Raw genomic sequence first — 15,468 nt, 5'->3', positions numbered from 1 at the left:
TTAATGTGAGGAGTGAAGGGAGGGGGAAGGGGAAAAGGGGACCAGCTCCCGAGAGGTATGAAATGGGAGCTGGTTAAATGTCAAGCATGTGGGGTTGCCCCCACATCTGGTCTTTGCTAGTCCTAGCTAGTCATAGCTAGTCATAGCTTGCAGCATCTGCCGGAACAGATGGTATTTATTTGCTCCCCCACCGAGCAAATAAGGCACAAGGCCGATTTTTAATGTGAGGAGTGACGGGAGGGGGAAGGGAAAAAGGGGACCAGCTCCCGAGAGGTGGGAAATGGGAGCTGGTTAAAGGTCAGACATGTGGGGTTGCGTCCACATCTGGTCTTTGCTAGTCATAGCTTGCAGTATCTGCCGGAACAGATGGTATTTATTTGCTCCCCCACCAAGAAAATTAAGCACAAGGCCGATTTTTAATGTGAGGAGTGAAGGGAGGGGGAAGGGAAAAAGGGGACAGGTTCCCGAGAGGTGGGAAATGGGAGCTGGTTAAAGGTCAGATATGTGGGGTTGCCCCCACATCTGGTCTTTGCTTGCAGTATCTGCTGGAACAGATGGTATTTATTTGCCCCCCCACCGAGCAAATAAGGCACAAGGCCGATTTTTAATGTGAGGAGTGAAGGCAGGGGAAGGGAAAAAGGGGACCAGCTCCCGAGAGGTGGGAAATGGGAGCTGGTTAAAGGTCAGACATGTGGGGTTGCGCCCACATCTGGTCTTTGCTTGTCATAGCTTGCAGTATCTGCCGGAACAGATGGTAATTATTTGCTCCCCCACCGAGCAAATTAGGAACAAGGCCGATTTTTAATGTGAGGAGCGAAGGCAGGGGGAAGGGAAAAAGGGGACAAGCTCCCGAGAGGTGGGAAATGGGAGCTGGTTAAAGGTCAGGCATGTGGGGTTGCCCCCACATCTGGTCTTTGCTAGTCATAGCTAGTCATAGCTAGTCATAGCTTGCAGTATCTGCCGGAACAGATGGTATTTATTTGCTCCCCCATCGAGCAAATTAGGCACAAGGCCGATTTTTAATGTGAGGAGTGAAGGGAGGGGGAAGGGGAAAAGGGGACCAGCTCCCGAGAGGTGGGAAATGGGAGCTGGTTAAAGGTCAAGAATGTGGGGTTTCCCCCACATCTGGTCTTTGCTAGTCCTAGCTAGTCATAGCTTGCAGCATCTGCCGAAACAGATGGTATTTATTTGCTCCCCCACCGAGCAAATTAGGCACAAGGCCGATTTTTAATGTGAGGAGTGAAGGGAGGGGAAAGGGGAAAAGGGGACCAGCTCCCGAGAGGTGGGAAATGGGAGCTGGTTAAAGGTCAAGAATGTGGGGTTTCCCCCACATCTGGTCTTTGCTAGTCCTAGCTAGTCATAGCTTGCAGCATCTGCCGAAACAGATGGTATTTATTTGCTCCCCCACCGAGCAAATTAGGCACAAGGCCGATTTTTAATGTGAGGAGTGAAGGGAGGGGGAAGGGAAAAAGGGGATCAGCTCCCGAGAGATGGGAAATGGGAGCTGGTTTAAGGTCAGGCATGTGGGGTTGCCCCCACATCTGGTCTTTGCTAGTCATAGCTAGTCCTAGCCTGCAGTATCTGCCGGAACAGATGGTATTTATTTGCTCCCCCACCGAGCAAATAAGGCACAAGGCCGATTTTTAATGTAGGGAGTGAAGGGAGGGGGAAGGAAAAAAGGGGACCAGCTCCCGAGAGGTTGGAAATGGGAGCTGGTTAAAGGTCAGACATGTGGGGTTGCGCCCACATCTGGTCTTTGCTAGTCATAGCTTGCAGTATCTGCCGGAAAAGATGGTATTTATTTGCTCCCCCACCAAGCAAATTAAGCACAAGGCCGATTTTTAATGTGAGGAGTGACGGGAGGGGGAAGGGAAAAAGGGGACCAGCTCCCGAGAGGTGGGAAATGGAGCTGGTTAAAGGTCAGGTATGTGGGGTTTCCCCCACATCTTATCTTTGCTTGCAGTATCTGCCGGAACAGATGGTATTTATTTGCTCCCCCACCGAGCAAATTAGGAACAAGGCCGATTTTTAATGTGAGGAGTGAAGGGAGGGGGAAGGGAAAAACGGGGACCAGCTCCCGAGAGGTGGGAAATGGGAGCTGGTTAAAGGTCAAGAATGTGGGGTTTTCCCCACATCTGGTCTTTGCTAGTCCTAGCTAGACATAGCTTGCAGCATCTGCCGAAACAGATGGTATTTATTTGCTCCCCCACCGAGCAAATTAGGCACAAGGCCGATTTTTAATGTGAGGAGTGAAGGGAGGTGGAAGGGAAAAAGGGGACCAGCTCCCGAGAGGTGGGAAATGGGAGCTGGTTAAAGGTCAGGCATGTGGGGTTGCCCCCACATCTGGTCTTTGCTAGTCATAGCTAGTCCTAGCCTGCAGTATCTGCCGGAACGAATGGTATTTATTTGCTCCCCCACCGAGCAAATAAGGCACAAGGCCGATTTTTAATGTGAGGAGTGAAGGGAGGGGGAAGGGAAAAAGGGGACCAGCTCCCGAGAGGTGGGAAATGGGAGCTGGTTAAAGGTCAGACATGTGGGGTTGCGCCCACATCTGGTCTTTGCTAGTCATAGCTTGCAGTATCTGCCGGTAATAGATGGTATTTATTTGCTCCCCCACCAAGCAAATTAAGCACAAGGCCGATTTTTAATGTGAGGAGTGAAGGGAGGGGGAAGGGAAAAAGGGGACCAGCTCCCGAGAGGTGGGAAATGGGAGCTGGTTAAAGGTCAGGTATGTGGGGTTTCCCCCACATCTTGTCTTTGCTTGCAGTATCTGCCGGAACAGATGGTATTTATTTGCTCCCCCACCGAGCAAATTAGGAACAAGGCCGATTTTTAATGTGAGGAGTGAAGGGAGGGGGAAGGGAAAAACGGAGACCAGCTCCCGAGAGGTGGGAAATGGGAGCTGGTTGAAGGTCAGGCATGTGGGGTCGCCCCCACATCTGGTCTTTGCTAGTCATAGCTAGTCGTAGCCTGCAGTATCTGCCGGAACAGATGGTATTTATTTGCTCCTCCACCGAGCAAATTAGGCACAAGGACAATTTTTAATGTGAGGAGTGAAGGGAGGGGGAAGGGGAAAAGGGGACCAGCTCCCGAGAGGTATGAAATGGGAGCTGGTTAAATGTCAAGCATGTGGGGTTGCCCCCACATCTGGTCTTTGCTAGTCCTAGCTAGTCCTAGCTAGTCATAGCTTGCAGCATCTGCCGGAACAGATGGTATTTATTTGCTCCCCCACCGAGCAAATTAGGCACAAGGCCGATTTTTAATGTGAGGAGTGAAGGGAGGGGGAAGGAAAAAAGGGGACCAGCTCCCGAGAGGTGGGAAATGGGAGCTGGTTAATGGTCAGGCATGTGGGGTTGCCCCCACATCTGGTCTTTGCTAGTCATAGCTAGTCATAGCTAGTCATAGCTTGCAGTATCTGCCGGAACAGATGGTATTTATTTGCTCCCCCACCGAGCAAATTAGGCACAAGGCCAATTTTTAATGTGAGGAGTGAAGGGAGGGGGAAGGGAAAAAGGGGACCAGCTCCCGAGAGGTGGGAAATGGGAGCTGGTTAAAGGTCAGGCATGTGGGGTTGCCCCCACATCTGGTCTTTGCTAGTCATAGCTTGCAGTATCTGCCGAAACAGATGGTATTTATTTACTCCCCCACTGAGCAAATTAGGCACAAGGCCGTTTTTAATGTGAGGTAAAAACCAGCTCCCCTAAAAGTAGGCAAAAAGGGGGCACTCTGGTTACCAAAAATAATAATTGTCCCAGTATAGAGGGTTTCCCCTCCATTGACTGGTACAAATTATCTTAAGTGCAGCATCTGCCGGAACAGATGGTATTTATTTGCTCCCCCACTGAGTAAATAAGGCACAAGGCCGATTTTTAATGTGAGGAGTGAAGGGAGGGGGAAGGGAAAAAGGGGACCAGCTCCCGAGAGGTGGGAAATGGGAGCTGGTTAAAGGTCAGACATGTGGGGTTGCCCCCACATCTGGTCTTTGCTAGTCATAGCTAGTCATAGCTTGCAGCATCTGTAGAACAGATGGCATTTATTTGCTCCCCCACCGAGCAAATTAGGCACAAGGCCAATTTTTAATGTGAGGAGTGAAGGGAGGGGGAAGGGAAAAAGGGGACCAGCTCCCGAGAGGTGGGAAATGGGAGCTGGTTAAAGATCAGGCATGTGGGGTTGCCCCCACATCTGGTCTTTGCTAGTCATAGCTAGTCATAGCTTGCAGTATCTGCCGGAACAGATACTACACCTTGATCTTGGCCGAAAGGCCAAGAAAAGCTTAAAAAGCTAATACCACATCTATTAAGAACAGACCTTTGATCTTAACCAAAAAGCCCAAAGTAGAAAAAGTGTTACGGACAGACAGACTGACCGACAGACCGACCGATGGATTGACTTATAGAATCGCTTACACGAGACTAAAAATACGATGTTAAACTAGAGTCATGTTAATAAATTTAATGAGCATGAAAAGTAATCTGGTTAAGCTTAAATATTTTAAAAGTAAAGAACTAGTTGTTAAAACTAGAAATTAAAAGGACATGATATTCTAGTAAAAATACAATAAATTTATAACTTAAAATATTGCAGCAATAAGAATTAGTTATATACTGTTATAAATTGACTCTAAAAGCTTCTTTTTGGCAATATTTTAACTTATTAATTTAATATATTTTTTACTAGAATATCTTGTCCTTTTCATTTCCAGTTTTAACAACAAGTCGTTTACTTTTCTATGTTTAAGCTTAACTAGTTTTCATGCTCGAATTTTTCTATTGCAATCCATGATTTTTCTAGGCTTCTAGTAAATTCACTTTTTCTTTGTTTAATTTCAGTCTTTTTTATTTGCCTCCATAAACATAACATACACATATGTAATAACAATGTATGGCGATTTCAATAAAATCCTCCCAATTATCTCCCTTTCATGCTTTCCCCCTATTTCACTCGTTACATCTCTTTTCGCGAGAGCGGTGAATTAGTAGCAAAAGTAGTCGCTGAACCGACGTGGTTGCTCGGGAAACCAGTCAAAAAAAGACGTCGCTCGCCTCCTTACGTTGTTTTGCACGATTTTGAACACTAATAAATTCATCATAACTTTTGTTTTACTGAAGGAAAATTGAAAATTTTTTTTCACAATATAATTGAGAAGGTTATCTGTAAACTGTAATAAATATCTGTAATTTAATCGAAAAATGACTGAGCGGTGAAGCTTTAAAGCAGTTCTAAACGACTAAAACTGCCACTTAACCATATATTGAAACACGGTAGTGCTTGAATGATATGAACGTTTTTGAAATTAAAAAAGGATTTTAGTCCGCTTTCGTACGATATTCTAAATTTCAATTCGGTTAAAACAACTTTACTGCCTTGCCCTCCTTACTTTAGTAATTTTATATCGTCTTTTTGCGGGGAGGGGGTTCTTTGATATGCAAATCAATGCATATCACGCTAGCGTTTTTATAAATGATTCTCATGAAATTTTAATAGGCGTTGTCGAAAAACAGCGCGTTTGAATTAGGAAACTGCGCGTTGCAAAACGATTGTAAAATCAAGATCAATGCTTCCATCGCAAGAAAAATATAATAGAATATGAATTAAGACTGAAAATTGGCCAATGAAATAAAAATAATCATTATACACACAGACACAGACACATACGCGCATATATATATATATATATATATATATGTATATATATGTATATGTATATATATATATGTATATATTATTATTATTATTATTATTATTATTATTATTATTATTATTATTATTATTATTATTATTAATCAGATGTGGCTGTTCATACTCAGGAATCTTTCTGTTCGAATTCGGGAATCTGTAGAAAATTTTCACCAGTATACTTTATTTAATCAACGGGGCTCGCATGCACTCGTTCTGTCAGTCCCAAGAAATCTTAAATATTTCGAAATTGTAAGCTATTGATAATCGGTTAAAATGTTCGATAACATAAAATATCCCATCTTGACACACACAAGAGTCGAAAGCGTTTGCAAATATGGTGAGTTCTTATTCTAATTATGGTACACCATTTTATTGTTGCACCGTCAACTAAAACAAGTATAAAAAATGAGATGAACAATAACTTTTATAGCTGATTACTTAGACATGTATTAAAGAAAAATGCTTCACGTGGGTGCGCACACACAAGCATATATATATATATATATATATATATATATATATATATATATACATATATATATGTGTGTATATACATATATATGTATGTATGTACGTATGTATGCATGCATGTATGTATGCATGTATGTATTATGTACACGAGGGTGATTCGAAAAGTAAAACTGCCCATTTCTTTTAACTCCAAAATTTTAAGAATGGTTTCATTAAAATAAGCGACCTTTGTGTTTCAAAATTTATTTTTCTACATAGTCACCACCATTCTCAATGCACTTTTGTTAGAAATTAATCGAAACATTTCTGCTTTCTTAAACAGGTCCGTACAATGGGTTTGCATTTTTATTAATGCACACACATATCAATGCACACGCGTACACTCACGCATATATATATATATAATATATATATATAATATATATATATATATAATATAATATATATAATATATATATATATAATATAATATATATAATATATAATATATATATATATATATATATATATATATATATATAATACGTTAAGTGTACAAAGAGTAAAATTATATTGAACACTTACTGCATTATCAAGTCAACAAAGGTCGCAGAAAGAGGAATGAGAAACCTCTTTAGTCTATGGCGTTTTGAATTTAAATTTATCTCGTCAAACGAGTTTTTTTTCTTTTGTTTCTCTTTCTATAAATCTTATTGACGACGTAATGTAATACAGTTTATATATAACTTTACTCTTTATTTTCCTAACCTATTCTATTGTTTGATCCTTTTAAATTACCTCATTTTTTTAATGTAAGAAATCTCCACTCAGCATTACTTGATCAATGTACGCAATGTTTGGAATGTGACAGATAACAATCAGCATGACTTGATAATTTACCTACCTTTTGAAATGTGACAAACAAGAAATAAGCATAACTTTATCGATGTGCATTATCTTTAGAATGTGATAATCAAGCACTCAGTATAACTTGATCATGTGACAAATGTAACTCAGCATTACTTGATCTCTTTACTTGGTTTGTGGAATATGACAAATAATCACTAAGCATTACTTGATCAATTCACCTGATTTTTAGAATCAGCAGTTTACCTTATCATTGGACATTTATTTTTCAGCTTAATTTTATTACGTTATCTCTCTCTCTCTCTCTCTCTCTCTATATATATATATATATATTTATATATATATATATATATATATATATGTGTGTGTGTGTGTGTGTGTGTTTGAAAGAAAGAAAATAACATTTACGTAAATCGCGATATATCCAGACAATCGTGCGAGATGGTTTAGAGGTAAAAGTTCAAGCTTCTTACCACGAGGTCCCGATTTCGAATCTCGCTAGATTCAGCTACTGTAATGATTCGTAGACGACGAAATACGTATCAGTGGATACATGCATTTTAAAAACCATATATATTGCACTTCCCCTTTGGGAATACCAACTTTGTCAAAAGGGAAATTATTCCCAACTCGCATTTAGGTAAATATCCTTTCGTACAAATAATTGAATTTGTTCAAAACGTATCGCAAACACAAATATTATATATATATATATATATATATATATATATAACAAATGCTGAGTCAGTGTGTTACAATTTTTCTAGCGTTGAAATAAACAGTTTTCATTCATTTTCCCGCTAGACGTGCCTCTGTTAGTGTTATTGTATTGTTTAGAGAACAACATAATCATATCACGTTAATTTTTTATGTCAATATTAATCACATTTCTATTGTTAACTTTTATTACGTTTTTCGATATCAACATTCTTTTGTCTCAAAATTTCCCCCCAAAAGAAACAAAAAAATGCAGGAGATAAACTTCAACAATAATGAAACAAATACCATTTTTTTAAAATAGAGACACGATTTGTTCATGTCGAGGAACTCTCGTGGCAATGAACAAAAACGAGATAAAAAACGTGAATGATGATAACGTGTTATTGAATTTACGCGAAAGAAGTAAAAAAAACAAACAAACAAACAAAAAAAACAAAATAAAACACGAAAGAAAAAGTGCTTCCGGTAGATTGTTATGAGGACAAAGAACGGCGACACGCGTATCTTTAGATTACGAGAAGCTGCAGCGTGGATCCTTGCTTGGATTAAACAACCCGCGTATGCGTGGTCCCTCTCTGGTGCTGCATGTGAACTGTCGTCACAAAAAATAGTGAAAAAATTATGAATGTGAGAAGTGGCCTTAATTGCCTTCACATTTTCTCCAAGTTTCAGAAAACAATCTAATGGATGGGGCAAAAGTTATGGGGTAAAAAGTGTCATTTTGTGCAATTTGAACGCATCTGTGACTCCTTTTAAGCTCCTGGGAACGCCGAATCCCAGTGAAAATGGACAAATGGTGCAGTTACACGCTGTAAGACATGTGCATTTGAATTTAGCATCATAGAAAACCACAATATAGGTAGACATATTTAGTTATTGGGTAATATGTAAAAAAGAGCTCCAGAAAAGCATGGATTTTAGCGCTAAAAGTCCAAAAAGTATGCGAACCAGAATATTGTCAGGATCATCCATACTGAATTTATATTAAGAACATTGGCCTCCACATTTTGTCCAAATTTCAGGGAAATCCAATCAATAGATCAAACGCTATGGGGCAAAAGGTGTCATTTTGAACCATTCAGGGCTAGTTTGGTCTCTTTTGGGCCTCTGGGGACGCTGAATCCTGGTGTAAACGGACGATGGTGCAGTTTCAGGCCTTAATACATGTATATTTGAGATGATGACCGTGAAAAACAACTATATAATAAGATAGATCAAGTTTTTGTTGAGAAATATGTAAAAAGAGCCCAAAAAAACAAGGGGCGTTTTTAGCACTGAAAGTCCTCGGGGACGCGAACCAGAATTTTGCCAGGATAACCCACACTGGATTTATATTAAGAACAATGGGCTCCACATTTTGCTAAGTTTCAGAAAAATCGGAAGTTATGGCGCAAAACGTGTCATTTTGGGCCATTTGGTGCATTTTCGACCTCTTTTGAGCCCCTGGGGTCGCAAAGGGGATTTTCGAAAAAAAAACAAAAACAAATTTACTGTTTAATGAAATAGAATTTGTTGCAAAATTTCTGGGAAAGCTAATGGACGGTTATCTTGCAATCGTCCGGACGCACGGACGCCACTGAAAATATAGGTCTCTTTCCGATAAATCGGGGGACCAATATCGACGATTATTGCATCTTACAAATATACGCATAATATCACTTACTATAACTAGTTAATATATGTGAACATAAGAAAAGTGACTGTATATTATTATGGTTCACTAACACAACATATGTACAAAATTACTAATCTTTGAAAGTGTAAATTAGTGTGATGATATTGAATTATTCTAATGTTTTTATAATGTCCAGATTACGTACATCAATGTTTGTTTTTGTTCGGATTTTTCAAGTTCTTATTATCTATTAAGTTGACAAGAAAATTCTTATGGTTTTTAACTTTTCAATTCAGATGAACATATCTCGGCTCAAACAAAGATTTATTGATCGAAACAAGCACCGTCAGAATCAACACACTTTTGCCAACGCAAAACATGTGTATTTATGCCAATAATGTAAAAATCTTGAGGGTTTGATTGCGATCAAGTCGCTGAAGACTATTTTGATATCCCTAACGTTTTTGAAGGATTTCTTACGCAGAATGTTGTCGAGATGCTTGAAAAAGTGGTAGTCAGTAGGTGCGAGGTCTGGGGAGTATGGCGGATGAGGCAACGTTTCGTAGTCCAATTCGTTCAACTTCTGTTGAGTCGGTTTAGTAACGTGCTGTCGGGCATTATTGTGGAGGAGAATTGGGCCTTTTTCTGTTGACTAATGCTGAGTGTTGTTGTCAAATTTTCGAATGCATTTGATTAATTTGTTAACAATACTTCTTAACCAGAATGGTTTCGCCTGCATTAAAAACAGCTGTAATGGATGGACAGTTGCGCGTGGATTAGCTTCGACTAAGGCTCTTAATTGATTGTTGTCAACATCTGATGGCGACCACTACTCTCGTCGCCGCCACGAAATTTCTAAAACCACCATTGTGTTGTGCGTTCAGTTGTGATTCCTATGCCGAACGTATCGTTGATATCGCGAGCTGTTTCAGCAGCTTTTCGGTCCAGCTTGAATTGAAATAAGAAAATTGTGTAAATTTGTTTTGTTTTTCCATCCTGTATTCAACGTTCTGGAAAAGAAGGCATAATTGCTTTTTTGTAATTTAGAAGATTGAGAGAAAGACGCCATTAAATGATAAAGTAAACACATTATAATGAAAACTTATTTGAAAATACATCATTTGAAATCAAAATTAAAGCTTCGCAAGAACTTTTTTTCAACCTAATATATATCTATAAAAGTGAAAATTTGTGTGTGTGAGGACACTTCTCAACCGATATACTCAACGGATTTTTTGCCTACAGATTTGATATTTGGTATATACGATATTCAGAGATACGATAAAACGTTTTAATAAGGTATCATCCGGAAAATAGGCTACTAAGGGATCAAAATTGAAAAATTGGTACGTGGGGGGGTCATTGTAATTTTATTTGAGTTAACTGTTTCACGAATGCATATGCGTGAATCGTTCACATGACAGATACTTCATGTTAAGAATAAGTATGTTTGAAAACATTTTTTACAGACGTGTCAAGCTGGCCTAATTGTTATCGAACTTCGCTCACTGTCTTTAGATTATAGTTTCGATCTCAGCTCGGGTATTTTTTACTTACAAAAAGTGAATTGTTTAGAAAACATATAATACTGGCATTCACATTTCTCAGTTTTGTATGAATTAAAATATAATATTCATGCGTATTTCACGATCGGGCAACACTAGATGGTCTGCTATTATTTCAATAAGTTTACTCTGCTTTTATAACAATGTCAACTTAGGTTTGTGCAAAAATAATGTTAAACGTCAAAAAACGATATTATTTTTGCACCCACCTAATGTTTTCTGGCTTAATAGGAGGGACGTGCAATAAGTAATACCCCTGACCCACTTCCCATAACAGTAGTGCAACGAAACTTGTCACAGTTATTAGTCTTTCTCTACATAGGAACCACCCAGAGTTATTCATTTTTCCCATCGTTTGATGCAGCTCTGGAGACCGTTTTTGTAGAACACCCCAGGTTGGCCCTCCAACCACGATGTGATTTCAGAAATCAAGGATGCATCATCTGGGAAACGCTTTCCTTTCAAAAACAACTTCATGGCTGGGAAGAGGTGAAAGTCAGAGGGTGCAAGGTCAGGAGAGTAGGGAGGATTTAATAACCACACGCCCGTGCTTCTGCTCTGGCGACATGCGAGTTGTGTACCGGAGCGTTGTGCTGCAGGAGGAGGGTACCTTTGCTGATCTTGCCCCGCCTCTTGATTTTGATAGCTTCCCTTAATTTCCTCAAAAGTGAAGCATAATTGGCTCCTGTAATTGTGGTATTCTTTTGCCAGGAAATCTGTCATCACTACTCTGGTCCCAGAAGACTGAGCATGGCATTACCAGCGGAGGGGTACACCCTTGCTTTCTTTGAAGGTGGTGAGTCCAAGTGCTTCCACTGCATTGACTGGGATTTGGTCTCTGAATCATAGGGATAGACCCAGGTTTCATCCTGTGTAATCAGTCTTTTGAAAAACTTTGCCTCATCTTCTGACACATCTCCAAATTCATCCTCGAGCACTCGACGCGTTCTCGCTTCTGGAATGGTGTGAGCAACCTGGGAATCCATCTGGCAGACACCTTATGCATATGCAAATGGTCATGAATGATAGTTTCCACATACCCTGCACTAATCTTGACATCTTGGGCTATTTGGCGAATAGTAATGCGCCGATCTTCCAAAATGGCAGCCTCAACTTGACGGACAGATGCCTCATCAATGGACGAAGGGGGGCGACCAGGTCTGGGAGCTGTTTCTACAGACTTCCGGCCATGTTTGAATTCACGATGCCAGCGTTTTACAAGGTCATATGATGGGGCATTATCACCATGCGTTTCTTTCATTTCATCAAAAGTCTCCTGTGGTGTGCGTCTTTTCGAATACAAAAAACGGATCACTGCTCGACATTCAACAGGCTCCATTTCGCACCTGACTCTGTTCAAACACCTGTAAAATAGAAACCACAATTAGTTCAGAGCTGTAATTTGCCACATAACTCTTAGAGATATAAATCATTGCACATGCAAAATTTCAGGTAGATAAGACAAAAGTGGGTCAGGGGCATTACTTATTGCACGCCCGTCGTATTTCTTGTAATAAAAAAACGTGTGCAATTGAAAAAGTTCTGATTATTTACAAATTAGCTGAGTTTTATCTTGCCATATTCTTGTATTACTGCTAAGTTTAAAAACAATGACGACACATTGTTAAATGAAAATATTGCCGATTACAGTGAGGGATGCTGGGGTGTTAGAAGGAAGGTGAACGCATATAAACCTGGCGGTTATTTCTTTTCGGGTTCAAATCTTCAAGCATCCATCATCGATTTCAGTTTGTTATTATATAACAATTTGTGACAACCTCAAGCACCGCCATTTTCACTGTACTTACATTTTTATGTCGTTTTAATCGAAGGCTGTTTACATGAGAGAATGATGCAACCTTTTTTTTCTTCACTCGGTGCGAGCCAATTGCACCTGCATATAATTCTTGTTAATAACATTACATATATACAGCATTCATTTTGTCTTTTGAGAACCAGTCAACTTCATGGTGTTTCTTTTCGTGCTGGTGGTCCCTGATATTATATACTATGTACACGACTTTTTATTCAAATGACATTTTTGTACATTCAGGAATAATTTAATCTTTCGAAAACTGATTATGTTTTATTTTCTCTTGCATTTTGTTTTCAGCTTCCCCTCTTTTAATCAATATGATTTTACAGTGAACGCAGCCTGGATATTTACCAAACAAACACTATACATGTCATTTGCAAAATCATTACGTGTGAATCAGCGTTGTATATCTTATTTGACCAGTTTGATTCTATTGTTTGTGTTGATTTCCCTGACGTTAGAACGAAACAGGAATTTTAGAATTGACCATGTGACATTGTTAACATGTATAGATGATAGTTATGCAATGGAAACGATATAATTCGAATCTGTTGCATTTAAATCATGAGTCTTGACAACAGCTTTCCATTAGAATCGATAATTTTCTGTTTTGTCTTTATTTGTTCGATAATCTGCTAATTATGCTCATACTAACAATGCCCATCTTTAGATCATTATTCCATTATTCCAAATAAAATATTAATACAATTCATTTAGTAGTTGAGGAACTCATGTCAATACTAAACATGCAACCATAATCAACTGAAAATAAATCTTACCAGCTCTTAAAAATAATGACAATGTTTCGTGTAAGAAATTCGACAAACAAAATGGCCGCTCGTTTGATGTTGAAGAAAATGAATGGTTTCGATCTATTTCCTTTTATTAGAGTGCAATATGATGTATGTATTAGTTTTATTTTCTTACTTTTGCCGAATATGTACCGCCTTCTTCGCATTTGATGTGAAGACGGTCTTTTGTTGCGGAAAAATAAAAAAAATAAAACCAGAACTTGTGGGAAAGAAGTCAAAACAAATACGCATGGAATTTAGTGAGACCATTCACATCTCGTTCTTAGAAGGGGAACAATATGAAAGCGAACCCGAGCAAAAACCGAAAAAAATTGAAAGCTAAAATAAAGGCAAAACAAAGAAAGCTGTTAAATAATAGAGGCGGATATCGAAACGATAAAAACCATTGTCCACATCTGCCCTATAAAATGTCGGAAGTCTAAACACAAACAATTTGATATGGCGGCGAGTAAGAATGGCGTATTGGTTACCGGCGCCAACTTTGAAACCACTAAACTGAGTTCAGTTCACGTCGGATCTATTATAAGCTCATAAATAAAGATTTAGTATGCTGTAAAACGCACACACACTAATATAACATGAATTTACATTACAAAATACGTAGCTAAATCTTAGACCGAGTATAAACAACTGAATTAGCACAGCCATATTTCTGTTAGACTGTTTTCTTGCCGATTAGTACTTGGTCGTCAAATCCGATGTCAATAATTTCTATCTACGAACATCTCCACCAGTTCTCAAAAGCAATTTATATCACTGATAAAAGTACTTCCATAGTGTCACTCATCATCCTCATGATGAGCACAGTGTCCGAAAAATCACAATAATATAATTCATCAATTCTCATATAAAATAAACCAAGAAACATACTGCTATTAGCTATTTCTTATCGTTTGATTGGAAATCTTGTCATCTTTTTTAAATTATCTGAGTGGCTATTAGCTCGGTAAGTAGTCACATAACAATACGATAGAAATCATAGTCCATTTGAGAAAACGACTGTATGTAATCGTATTTACACGCATGTAGGCGACACAAAGATTATAGCCAAGGATAATTATCTTCCTCTTACGGCTGGATCACGTGACACAATGTCGAGAAAGTGAAATTTGAAAAACCATGGCCATAGAGGGAGAACACTCTGGCTTATACACATATGCTTATTAAGACCTATCTGTACCTTCCGATGGGGGCGCATCAGGTTATTAACAACAAAGTAACCTCTTTTCAAAGGTTGAGAAAGAAAATATGGAAATAGTGGACCCTGTACGACTGCATAGGATCATACAAACAGCCAAGAGAGAAAAGATACCTCGGCCATCGTCTAGACTCTGGTGGTTTTGGAGGTGGTTTACTGTAGCAATCGTGACGGACAACGCCGGAAAATATCGAATAATGGAGATCATGCAACAATTTGAGAAAATATTTTAAATGAACAATTAGATTCCGATCAAGAAATGTGGGGTAAGTCAATATAAAGCAGTCAGACAGACAGAAGTGTGAGAGTGAGAGAGAAGCCAGCCGACACACTTTTGCTTTCGCCGCACTAACCACGCATCATCCCTATACTGACCTAAACTCTCTTTCTCATGTCATATTATCATTGTAATGTAAATAAAACTTTGTTGATTTAACGAGTTTTTCTTTGATTAACAAAACCACAGTAATCAGCGTGTATTTACAATGGTCCGAATTTTGTAAAAGCGCGAACCATAGATTATATAGCCGACAATATTAGAGTAAAATCCTGGTTAGTGGTAGGTCTAAAGTTAACGCAAAAGATGGTTATCTTAGTAGACACATCCATGGCTTGTTTATGTGGATATAAACGTGATACGTAGCGATGAACAAGAGAGTGCTATTGATCAAAGTGATTGATGACTTCTTAATAAATGCTCTACCTTATTAATAATATTATGTTACATGCCACTCACTGCTATCATT

At 39.0% G+C, this 15,468-nt stretch overlaps 1 protein-coding gene and 1 pseudogene across 4 annotated transcripts in view; both read right to left on the bottom strand.

Moving 5' to 3' along the window:
• LOC145277642 (uncharacterized) overlaps positions 1-15,468 on the bottom strand; it is a 763,829-nt gene that overhangs the window by 98,058 nt on the left and 650,303 nt on the right. The gene's annotated exons all lie outside the window — the stretch shown is intronic.
• On the bottom strand, positions 4,111-4,274 carry LOC145278475 (U2 spliceosomal RNA; annotated as a pseudogene).

Source organism: Euprymna scolopes, chromosome 6 (assembly GCF_053919585.1).
Source record: "Euprymna scolopes isolate OS-2025 chromosome 6, ASM5391958v1, whole genome shotgun sequence".
Taxonomy (NCBI): Eukaryota; Metazoa; Mollusca; class Cephalopoda; order Sepiida; family Sepiolidae; genus Euprymna; species Euprymna scolopes.
Note: the sequence above shows the minus strand (reverse complement) of the source record. Positions and strands in the feature narration are given on the sequence as shown.